General features: G+C 49.2%; 1 protein-coding gene across 2 annotated transcripts in view; it reads left to right on the top strand.

Moving 5' to 3' along the window:
- Window positions 1-12,343, top strand: part of LOC146865550 (baculoviral IAP repeat-containing protein 1-like) — a 649,379-nt gene that overhangs the window by 447,337 nt on the left and 189,699 nt on the right. The window lies entirely within an intron of this gene.

Genomic DNA, 12,343 nt, shown 5'->3' with positions numbered 1-12,343 from the left:
TTAGGTCTTTGACAGCATTTGCGGGGAGAGGATCGGTGAAGTGATTGGCAGGGTTCAGAGCACTGAGTATTTTGCCTATGGTTTCTTCAGAATAGATGTTAAAGGAAGACCAGGCTGCGTCATTTTTTAGATCAAGCTTTGATGGGATTTGGTATGAAGCAGTTGGAAATGCTAGGGGGGTTTTGTATGCGGTCCCGCGTGTAAGGTTAGATCATTTAAGAGGTCCTTTTTGATAGTGTCAGTCTTCTGAGTGAAGAAGGCGGAAAATTCTTCACAGTTTGGTTGCGGGCATGATATGTCTTGTGGACGTTGTGGTGCATCCTTGGATTGGGTTTTGATTAATTCAAAAAAGTTTTTGGGGGCGATTTCTTGCTTGGTCTAGTTGGAGGCTGAAGAAGTTGACCTTGGTGCGCTTGATCTTTCGGTAATATGCATTTCTCTTTGTCCTAAGGATATTGAGGTGAATGACGGATGGAACAGATCTCCAGGTGCGTTCAGATGTTCTGAGAGAACGTATGTCCTCGCTGAGTATTCCATTGTACCAGGGCTTAGAGTCTTTTATGGAGACTCTCTTTAGTTGAAGAGGTGCGACCTCATTTATTATCGAGGTCATGGCATAGAGGTAATGATTGGTGAGATCATGTACTTTGGAAGACCCTACAGGGGGCAGAAGTAGGTTGTAACTGGAGGATGGCAAGATGTTAGGGTTGTTTTTTTTCAGGTCTCTTTTCCATATTTTTGGTCTTGTGGATTGAACCGAGTTAAGTTTCACAATTTCCTTGATGAAGAAGGTAATAATATGATGGTCTGACCAGTCACAAGGTTGGATCGACTCTAGCTGAATGGAATCTCTTTTAGAGCTTATTAAATCCTGGATTAAACTTTTATCGTGTGTAGGGCTGTTACAGATTTGGGTTAGATCTAGGTCATCTAGGAAGTTTTTGAGACTATTGACCACTGTATCATTGTGATCGTCCCAATGGAGATTGAGGTCTCCAAGGAATATTTGGGTATTTTGGAGCCCCGTGTTCGCTGATACCATATCAAATGAATCAAGTCTATTCCAGTCGTGGTTCTTATACCACTTTTTTGGTATATGATTTGGTACGCCCCTAGGGCCCAAACGTTTATTTGTGCTATTACTGATAATTGCTGACTTGTAAACTAAGTACTTCGAACTCCAGTCTCATAAAGAGACTAGAGGGCTGTGTTTTATCTTAAATACATATATTTTGAATATATACTTGGTGTGGTTGTTGTTTCATTTGATCATTCAAGAGATTATAGACTGGTAAAACAAGCTGCTTTACATTCCTTCAAGACTTAGCCTAAAGGCTGCTCTCCATAGCTACCACTAGGATAGCTTTCAATAAAGGTTGTCTTTAACCTATCACCATAAGGGGTTGTTTGGACTGATACAGGGTGCCCACTAGAACTAGTGGACAGCATATATCAGGCCACCTTCTCACATTGATGATAGTGTGATGGAAGAAAGACTGGATGGTGGCATACTGACAGAAAACCATTGACATCAGAACTTGAATTCACCTTCCTTCTTCATCCTCAAGATTTGTCTCGAGAATCCATACAAGTTTGCCCAGTCTCTAAATTCTCAACCCCAATACAGTCTGCAGCCACAACCCATTCAATCCCAAAGCCTCTAGGAATTTACACCATAACCATCCTTTTCTAGCAAAGAGACTTCCTCCACTTCACATCTAGTTTGCAACTGCACGGCCACCCATGGGCACATCCCAGTCGCACCCACTTTCTTTTTCGCTCGCTCGCTGCCCCCTTCCCAACAAATTAACCCATTCTCCTTCCAAAGAGAGACTTGTATTTGTTTACCAACCAGCAAAACAAACTAGTCATCCTTGCATCCTAATATTCTATATACCTTTTGTCAGGCTCTAACTGGTAGAATGCAAGGGCTTATGTAGTGATGCAACCAACCAAGACATTGTATTTAATTTGGCAAGCTGAATGACCAGTTTCCCAACAGTCCCTTCTGGTAGGCACCTACATAGGAAGAGCAAACAGGACAGAAACTTCATTTAACGTCAGAAAAAAATGGATGGTGTTTGGGAGCTCCAAAGCAGGTTTTTGACTGGTATCACTCACATACAGGTTCAGTGGAGCATCAGGAAGATCAGGTGTCTTTGAAAAAGTGAGTTTATGAGGAGAGACAGGTCAGTCCTGCCACCTTGATGCAAAGAAACTGGATGTAGATCTACTGCTTTTTTATAAGACTGCTGCTGTCTTCAAAGATGGCAGTTGCCACCATAAACTAAATGGGCTATCAGCTGTGTTCCTCTATGGCAGTCCTTATTTTTACTGATCATGGTGGACATGTTGCCACCAGTGGAGATCACATGAGGGTAACCGCTTTTGTTTGTTAGACTTCTCTCACTGCTTCTCCTTCAATCTGACCAACAATAGCTCAATTGCACCATTCATCCCCATCCTAGGCGGGAATCTGTGCAATACATAAGAAGGGCCAACTGATCCAGGCAGGCAGTGATCCACTTAGATCCAATGCTGGGAGCAGCAGGGCCACCCCAAGGTCAGGGGTTTGGGATCACCAGACTGGAACAGGCCAGATCTCGAAATGAAAAAGCTGGAAATTGTAGACCTGGATTAAGCACTGATGGACATTGCCTATTGAAATTAACCTCCAATCTGCTACTTTTCAAAGTTTTAATAATATATTGTTCCAAATGCACACTCCGATTTTCTTTTAAAATTACCTGTTAATCTGAGAAATTGACTTTAGTACAACTGGGGAATGTGCTCTGTCTATGTACACACAACAAGAAAATGATGTCTGCTCCCTATGCTGAAAGTAGTCTCATGGTGTCCGACAATACAGGCTTCATGAATTTGTGAACCACACGTCATTAGTTCATGAATAATTAAATGTATTATTGCCCGATTCATTCAAAATATAAATTCACTATATTCAAATATTTTAACGAAATCTTCGACTTTGTCAACGTGAAATTCAATTCAGAATCAACATATATACAGTGCTGGTCAATGGCGAACATCTTCCATGGTCATTGTGAGGTAAGCTCCATGATTTTGCCACAATACATTTAGGTCTATGTGGTCCTTCAAGAGGTGGTTGCTAAAAATAGAACAAACGATGTCTGTTTTGGTAGCTATAAATGCACCCCTAATGATAAGTTACATTATTTACACCCATATTCCCCATTACCTCTCAGACGAACGGATGCTTCTAGAAGCGGGCAGGCACCTTGGGGTCAGCACAGGGTTGAGAGCGAATCGGAAGTCGGAAATCGGCGCACATGGCCCCCGCCTATGGCACCGAACGTGACGTCACGTCGAATTGTAGAAGGCGCTACCCAATACGCTTTCAAGGTCAAAGGCTGTTCAAGGGGATTCCCAAACTCATGGTTTTTTTTCCGCCCTCCCCCTTTTGCCGCCCTAGGCGGCTGCCTAGTCTCGCCTAATGGTAGAAATGGCCCTGTTGGCCTCCCTGTTCACCGTTACTGCAGGCCTCTCAGCAGCATTTTGTTGGTTCCTCTGCTCCTTTGTTGCTCCCACACACAGCTGCATCTCTTTTAATTTCGTTTATTTCTTTATTTTGTATTGCCCAGCAGCTGCAATTTCCTAATAATGCTCATCCACAATATGTTGACCATCTCAGAATGGTACCACCACATAATGGTAAATGAAATGGAAAAAAAGGCCATCGTAGCATCATCATACGTATGTGCAAGTGTATGATGCAGATGCTATATAATAGTTTGGGAAATCCGAGAAGGTAAATGAATACATGAAAATGAAGTATAGCAAACAGACATTTTCTGGGTTGGGGGATGGGGGTCAACAACAATTTGCTGCCTGACCCTCTCAAAAATATGTTAACAATAGGAAGTGGGTGTGGTGGGGAGCTTCGGGCAACAGGTGTAGGTGGGAGGCAGCAGTGAGTGCGGGGAAGCAGAAACAACAAGGAAGCAACATAGGGAGGCGGGGGAGAAGCGTACTAGGAAGACCGCAACAAGCCAAACGGAGCACTGGGAAGTTTGACCACGGGGAGAAGCACACAAGGCAGAGCTGATGCACATGAGGGAGGCGGTGCAGTGGGCAGGTATATGGAGGAGGGGAGAAGGACAAGAGATAGAGAGAGCTGGAAAACATATACAGTCTTGCAGTGCGGTAAAAAAATCGTTTCCTATCAGTTAGTATTGGAAAGATAGAATCCAGCCAAACAGAGAGATAGTAAATAGGCTATGCTCCAGGGGAAGTACTAAATCACAAGATGGGAGAAGGATAGCCTTTGAATAAGGAGCAAGCTAATGTGAGGGACGATAAAACAACGGGTGAACTGTGTAGCGGTCTAGTTGTCGGCGTGCAGCGTAAGGCTGCAGGAAGCACCTGCACACTTTGTATCACTCTCTGGCCAGGCGTGGCCAGAGAGACTATAAATAAACGGGCGGGGGTCGCACGGGACTTCCGGCCCAGACCCTGACTGTGTGTGTGGTGTCCCTCATTTCAGCCAGGCCGAAATGCCACGTGGTCCCTAACGTGCGGGGCCCAAGCAAGCCTTTACACTGGCGACGAAGGTGGGCGCTGTCTGCCCACCGCTCGAACGCGCGTGTGCCCCGGGAGCAGAAGGAACGCGCAACTCTGACCTGTGTTGCTGAGCCCCGGACTGCCTGCCTGCTGCGATGCTGGGCCCGTGTGCCGCTGCGGCGTACCCGCGTCCCTCTCTCTGAAGCCGGCAGCGCGAGTCGCGTGCTCCGAGGGGACCGCCCATACGCCGAGGAGGTGAGCGAGTGGTGCACGCGCTGAGGCCTGCCCCTGCGCTCCGGATTCCCAATTGTGCTGCTCTGCGCACGCTGCGTGCGTTTGCCCCTGGGTGTTGGTGTGCCTCCCCTGAGCGCTGGAGTGGGAAGCCAAGGTGCTCCGTGTGATGTGGCTGCTGATCCCTATCAGTCATCAAGCATTGGCAGAGACAACTATGCAACCTACGACCTAAGGTGATACGGTGCCTGACTGTCATCAAGCATTGGCACATGCAAAGTCTGGTGGCATGTATCTCATAGCTGTCGAGTTCCCGACACATGTCTTGGCCTAGGTGGCACAGCTGACCATGGGAAGTCGCTCTACGTACTGGTGATCCCAGTTTGGGGCTGAGTGCAATCTGTCTCGCCGCAGCGCAGCACGTGGTGACCACTTCTGGTTTTCCCTACGTCCCATCGGTGGGGTCTGCTCCTCGCCGGCTGGCTCTCGGTGTGCCCCTACTGCACAGCTACAATGGTGGACCAAGCAGCAAGTACCAGTAGACAGACGGTGACGCCTGCACCTGTAGTGACACCGACGCACGCCCAAGTCAGCGCCCTACCTCCTTTCAGTGAGTTGATCGACCCTGCGACGGCGTCCCCGAGATGGAAGGTATGGTTGGGTCGCCTCGACAACTATTTCATCGCCACAAGGGAAACGGACGACAAGGTGAAACGTTCGTTGCTGCTACATTTTGCGGGAGACGAGATTTATAAACTGTTCGCGCATTTGCCGAATACAGGTCCCGCAACCGATTATGACGCAGCAGTCAGGGCCTTAAATGCACACTTCGATCCACAGCTGAACCCCGACTACGAGAGGTTCAAGTTGCGGCAAGCAAAGCAGCGGGAAGGGGAATCGATGGCGCCTTTCACGCCCGCCTGAGAGAGTTAGCTAGCACATGTACTGAAGATGACCCCGTAAAGGAAGCCCGGGCGCAACTGATCCAAGGGTGTTGCAACAAAACGCTAAGAACACTCATTCTACGCCAACCGCGCATTGCGCTAGAGGACATCCTCATCCTAGCCAGGTCACATGAGCTGTCGGATGTGCGAGCGTCTGCGATGGAGGCGGCCCTCCACACCGCCGCGGAACCGACAGTCACGGTGAAGACAGAGAGAGCTGACGCACTTCGCACGGTAACACGGGGCAATCGAGGGAGGTGGCCCTCCCGAACGTCCCGGAAACCCCAGTGTGGCTACTGCGGAAAGGAAGAGCATCCTCCGGAGAGCTGCCCAGCAAGGGGGAAGTCTTGCACAAAGTGTGGCACCTTTAACCATTTTGCAAGCGTGTGCAGAGGAGGGCCACGTCTGAGAGGATCAACCGGGAGGAAGGCGCCATACAAGCAAGTGAAGCAGCTACACCTAGATGAAGTGCCACGGGCAATGACCCAAAGAGCCGGAGCAGGACATCCTCGCTATGTCGAAGCATCCTCGTCCGAGGAGGAAGAAGAAGAGTGCCACTTCGTGTCATTTGTGTGCGACCTGAAGAGACAACGCCGTCCTCAACCAACTTGCGGAGTCTCGATCGCAGGGACACAAGTCACCGCACTAATAGACACTGGGGCCTCCGTAAATGTTATGGGATCTCAACACTACAGAGCGCTCAAGACAAAACCTCCACTAATGCCCTCCAAAGTACGGATCCTCACGTATGGGAGCCAGGTGCCACTACCGCTCAAGGCAAAAATGACAGTGACCGTGCGGTCAGAAGACCAAGAAGTCACAACCACGTTCCATGTGGTGGACAAGGAGGCAGACATTCTAATTGGAAGCCACACAGCAGAAGACCTGTCACTAGTCACGTTCGCCAATGCCGTCAAGGCCACACAAATGGAAGATGTCCTGACACAATTCCCACAGTTGTTTCAAGGTCTAGGCACGATCAAAAAGCCTCCAGTCAAGTTACACATTGACACCGCGGTAAAGCCCATAGCTTTACGGCACAGAAGAATACCGTTTCACCTGCGCCCGCTGGTCGAGCAAGAACTGGCAAAGCTAGAACGGCAAGGGGTGATTGAGAAGGTGTCCGGTCCGACTCCGTGGGTGTCCCCAATGGTAATTGCGGAGAAACCTCGTCAACCAGGGAAGATCCGCATATGCATTGACATGCGAATGCCGAATCGGGCCATCAAAAGAGAAAGACATTTGACACCCACCGTTGAAGACATTCTAGCCGACCTCAACGGTGCACAGTGGTTTTCTAAGTTAGATCTAAACGCTGGGTACCATCAGCTAAAATTGGACAAGGACAGTAGGTACATAACCACATTCTCGACCCATCTAGGACTACGAAGGTACCGCAGGTTGAACTTCGGAATATCTTCCGCCGCGGAAATATTCCAGAATGCAGTGAAAGAAGTGCTGATGGGGCTTCAAGGAGTGATGAATGTGAGCGATGACATTCTGATACACTCAACCACACTCGAGGAGCACCACCGCCGACTAAGAGCGACGCTGAAGCAGCTAGCGGAACATGGGGTGACGTTACACAAGGAGAAATGTCAGTTTTTCCAGCGGTCCATTGAGTTCTTCGGGTACGTGTTTGGTCCTGAGGGAGTGAGCGTTGTCCCCAAGAAGTCAGAAGCGATACACCTGGCACCAGCACCAACCACCGCATCAGAGGTACGGAGTTTCATGGGCATGGCGACGTACTGCGGTCGGTTCATCCCGGACCTGGCGACCATAGCCGAACCGCTGCACCAACTGACGAAGAAAGACGCGGGGTGGCAATGGTCCAAGAGAGAAGAAGACGCCTTCCAGAAGATCAAGACGGCGTTGCTAGCCAGCACGACGATGGCGTATTTCGACACCAATCGGCAGACAGAGCTGATTGTGGACGCTAGTCCGGTAGGACTGGGAGCAGTCCTGACCCAAGAGACCGAGCCAGGCACATGGGTGCCGCTGGCCTTCGCCAGCAAGGCCTTAACTGCAACAGAGACCAGATACTCACAAATTGAGAGGGAAGCCCTTGCCATCAAGTGGGCGTGCAACCACTTTCATTTGTACGTCAGCGGGCACCCGTTCTGAGTGGTCACTGACCACCAACCACTACTCCCTTTGTTTCGAGGGACGGCCCCGCACCCACCGCCAAGAATCGAGAGATGGGCTATACAACTTCAGCAATATCAGATGGAGCTGGTATACCGGCCAGGTGCTAAAAACCCGGCGGATTTTCTGTCGCGTCACCCAAATCAGCAGGAAAAGATGGACACCTGTCAGGAGAGGAAGACTGAAGCCTTCGTGAACATGGTGTCTCAGTGGGCGTGCCCTCCAGCGGTGTCGTGTGAAGAAGTAAGCGCAAGCATGGCGTCGGACATGGTCCTCAAGAGAATGGTAGACACCATAAGAACAGGGGCATGGGATGGTTTTCTCACCAACGTGCAAGGCTGGAATGAGGCGGAAAGGACGCGCCTGGGGAAGATATGGAGAGTGCGGGACGAGCTAAGCACAACGGAAAGCGGCATCCTGCTGCGAGGGTCCAAAATCGTCATCCCGACAAGCCTGCAGGAGAGAATCACCAGTTTGGCACACGAGGGCCACCAAGGGGCGAACAGAATGAAGTCCCGTCTCAGGGAGAAGTTGTGGTTCCCCGGGCTAGAAGAAGCCGTGGAGCAAGTAGTCAGGAACTGCCGAGCGTGCCAATTGACTGAGACTGCCGAAGCACCGGCCCCTGTAATCACGGAGGATCCAGCACCTGCCCCGTGGGCAAGTGTGAGCCTGGACTTCGGGAGCTTCCCAGATGGAAGAGTCACCGCGGTGCTGGTGGATAGTTACTCGAAGTATCCCTGTGTGGAAGTACTACCATCCACAGCATTCAATCACCTCGCCCCTGTACTCCTGAAAACATTTGCACTGTTTGGGCTGCCTGAATCACTCAAGACTGACAATGGACCCCCTTTTCAAGGGGGTGAGTTCAAGGAATTCCTGGCACGGCTGGGAATAAAACATCGTCGCATAACGCCTCAATGGCCACAAGCCAATGGCACAGCAGAGCGGTTCATGAGGACCCTGAACAAGATCCTGCGCATCGCCACGGCAGAACAAGATGACCCCGAGGTAGTACTACAGAAATTCCTACGGGAATATCGCAGCACCCCACACTGCACGACCCAGAGAACCCCATGGTCGCTAATGTTAGCCGGGCCTCGGCGAGACAATTTTCCGGTGGCTGACACGTGGGAACAAGAACCCTATGATGCGGCTGCCACGCAGCGCCGGAGAACCATGACCAACATCAGAGCCAGTCAAGGGAGGAGAGCGAAGAGTCGAACTCTGAGGCCAGGGTGCCGGGTGCTGATAAGAAACCGTAGACCTGGAGGGAAGTTTCGAACACCGTATGAGGCAGGGTCATGGCTAGTACAAGAGGTCCGAGGTACTGCTGTGATGGCAGAAAGGAACGGCGAGGTAGTCACCCGAAATATATCGTGGTTTAAAGAAGTTCCGGAATCGGAGGAAGATCGCCGAGGTGATATAAGACCTCAGTACACCGACACGGCTGATATGGGTCCGAGCATCGACCACTTTGTCAGTCCGCGACCGAGATCCCCGACCGTGGCAAGAACAGAAGAGAATAACCCATTACAGAAGCACCATGTGAGCCCAGAACTGGTAGCCCGACCAGGGGCACCGAGGCTGTGAGACACAAATATAATTTACGCCCTAATCCACAGCCGAACAGTCAACTATCTGAGTTTGCGTGGAGCACGCTGCTGGGGCGAAAAGAAAAGAACTGATTTGGGATGGGATGTAGCGGTCTAGTTGTCGGCGTGCAGCGTAAGGCTGCAGGAAGCACCTGCACACTTTGTATCACTCTCTGGCCAGGCGTGGCCAGAGAGACTATAAATAAACGGGCGGGGGTCGCACGGGACTTCCGGCCCAGACCCTGACTGTGTGTGTGGTGTCCCTCATTTCAGCCAGGCCGAAATGCCACGTGGTCCCTAACGTGCGGGGCCCAAGCAAGCCTTTACAAACTGCTAGCCCCTGTAAGCTATTGGCAAGCCCACAACAGCATAGCTCCTTTGCAACCAGACAGACAGATGTGCTGTCTGGTAGGCTTGATGCAAATCTTTTTGTCACTGTTTTAGCATTGTCAGCAATAACTGGCACAGCAAAAAGATAGACTGATAGCCTTCAAAGGCAAGGCCTATCAGCTTTGCTTTGCTAGTGCTTGTTTCTATACAACCAAGCCTTGTCAATGCATAAAAACAAAAACAGTACAAGAAGACAGACAACAAAAAAGAAACATAGAAGTTTATAACATATGATGCACCAGAAGATTGTAAAACTTACTCATTCAGATGGCTGCTACGGACAGGTACATTCTTCAATGTATCCTCCAAACACGGCTTTAACCTAGAACATCAACATCATCGCCCTGCACTGTCCTACCAATCACTATTTCATCAATTTGACAGCTCCCTTGTTCGCAAATCACAATTCTCTCAAGGGCATTAGCCATTAGGAAGGGGAATGAGCTGATAAGCTGTGGTGCTGTCAGAGACGGTTTAAGGCATGGACAAAGTGGGCCATTGACCAGGGCCCACCTTTCACGGGGCTCACTGGGAAGGTGAACTTTCTGTTTGTCTATATCACTCCTGTATATTTCTTAATCTCAGTCTTTCTCCCTTTGTTTGCTTTCTTCTACCTCTCACTCTCTTTCTGTCTACCCAGTGTCAATTTATGGATTTTCGGGGTCCAGGGCAAATTATATTTGGCAACTTACGTGCGGCTATGCCAATAAATTTAGCATATAATTCAGTATTGTGTGGCATCAGCAGGAATTAGCAGAAAATGGGTGATAAAATTCCAAGTTGTTCTTAACAGAGGGTTTTAAAATATGTCTGAGCCAGAGCCACAAAAATCCTTAAGATGATACTGGGTGCTGTGCAGACGTAGATCTGTGTCCTATCTTTGTTGCCAGCAGGGCCGGCTTTAGCACTGGTGGCACCCTGTGCGAAAATGTTTGTTGGCGCCCCCCCCCCCCCCCAATGACCACCGCTGCCACAGATTCCCTCACAACCACCCTTTAACAGTGCTCCTCAAGTCTCCAGCACCAGTCTCTCAGATTCATTTAGTTTTATAGCGCCACTCATACCAGTGTGAATTGTCAGAGCACTTTACATTTTACGCACATTTAACAGAGACAATCACACATGTAAATCAGTGTATAGGAAATGTTACATAAGACAGAGGATTACAAGATGTAGGAGTCAAATGTCATCCATACTGGTAGGTAGCATAGCTTAGGAGTCCTTGGTCTGGAAAAGCACAAATTCAGAATTTAAAACATAACACTAATTGTTAGGGTTTCTCTTTAATAATAATAATTCATTTCTACCCAACGGAACCCTTTTTGCAAGATTAGGTTAAGGAAAGACAGGGCAAAAAAACATGTAGGTCTCATATACACCTTGCAGTTTGCGTGCACCTTTTAAAGACAGTTAATAGATCATTGTTCCATTTTAGGATTTTAACTTATAAACTGCAAGTATCAAAAAGATCTCTCTGACAAAATCAGTAACCTATTGACATTATATGCACTTCGTGATCTGCATTGCACACGTTCTTAGCAGCAGGAATATTAACCTGCTGAGCTACCTTAGGAGGAGTCGAACTTCCACTAGACAAAGCTCCTCTCTCTTCTCCAGGAAGAGCATTAATCAGAGTAGTTATCCTGACATTTTTATTGATGTCTGAAAAATGCTGGAGGCACGGAACGGGGAAGCCATAATATATTTGCAAACAGGGCGCCCCCACCCCAAGTCAACACCTGGTGCGGTGGCACCGATCGCACCGCTCTAGAGTCGGCCCTGGTGAATAAAGACTATGCAACACAGAGCAAAGTGTACTTTATTGTACAATAAAATAAGCACCAATGGACAAAAATTAATATAAACAGTCCTGAACCGAGTTCATTAGAATGTGGCTCTAGCACAACTGACCTGGACACGGTGCTTTTACAGAATGTTGACCTGAAAGCGGAGAACTGTTGAAGCAACAAACTTCCAGGCTGCTAATTAATGCACCCAGTGTCTATGCTGTACAAAGCCTCATATGTAACTCCCATATCCTAGGTTTACCTGCAGAACCCTGGTAGTTCTATTCTATCAGGACTGTGCCTACAAGCTCAAATGCTGCTGGTGCACTTTGGTATTACAGAAGGGCCGCAGATGCCGGTGCATCCCCTTCTGTAATACCGATAGCGCTGGCGCACATAAAGGGCCAGCGCTACCTTCAAAGGGCGTTCCTTCATTTGCATGGGGATGTGGCCCCATGCAAATGAGGGAATCCCTTTGCGCCTGCGCCCATACCCATAGACATGGGCGCAAAGGCAAAGAAGCTGTCAGTATGCGCTGTCAGGGCGCCCCCTGATTACAGACTTCTGCAGAGGGGCAAGGGGGTCACATGGACCCGCCAGACATCCCCTTGCAGGCAGGTGCAGTCATTTACTGCACCCGCCTGCAAGGGGATCTCTAGTCCCCTTTAAAAGTGCAGGCGGGTTGCCACCTGCCCTGTCAAACACAGATCGGCTT

The sequence above is a fragment of the Triturus cristatus genome, chromosome 2_1 (genome assembly GCF_964204655.1).
Source record: "Triturus cristatus chromosome 2_1, aTriCri1.1, whole genome shotgun sequence".
In the NCBI taxonomy this organism is placed as follows: domain Eukaryota; kingdom Metazoa; phylum Chordata; class Amphibia; order Caudata; family Salamandridae; genus Triturus; species Triturus cristatus.
This window is presented reverse-complemented; position numbering and strand designations above follow the sequence as displayed.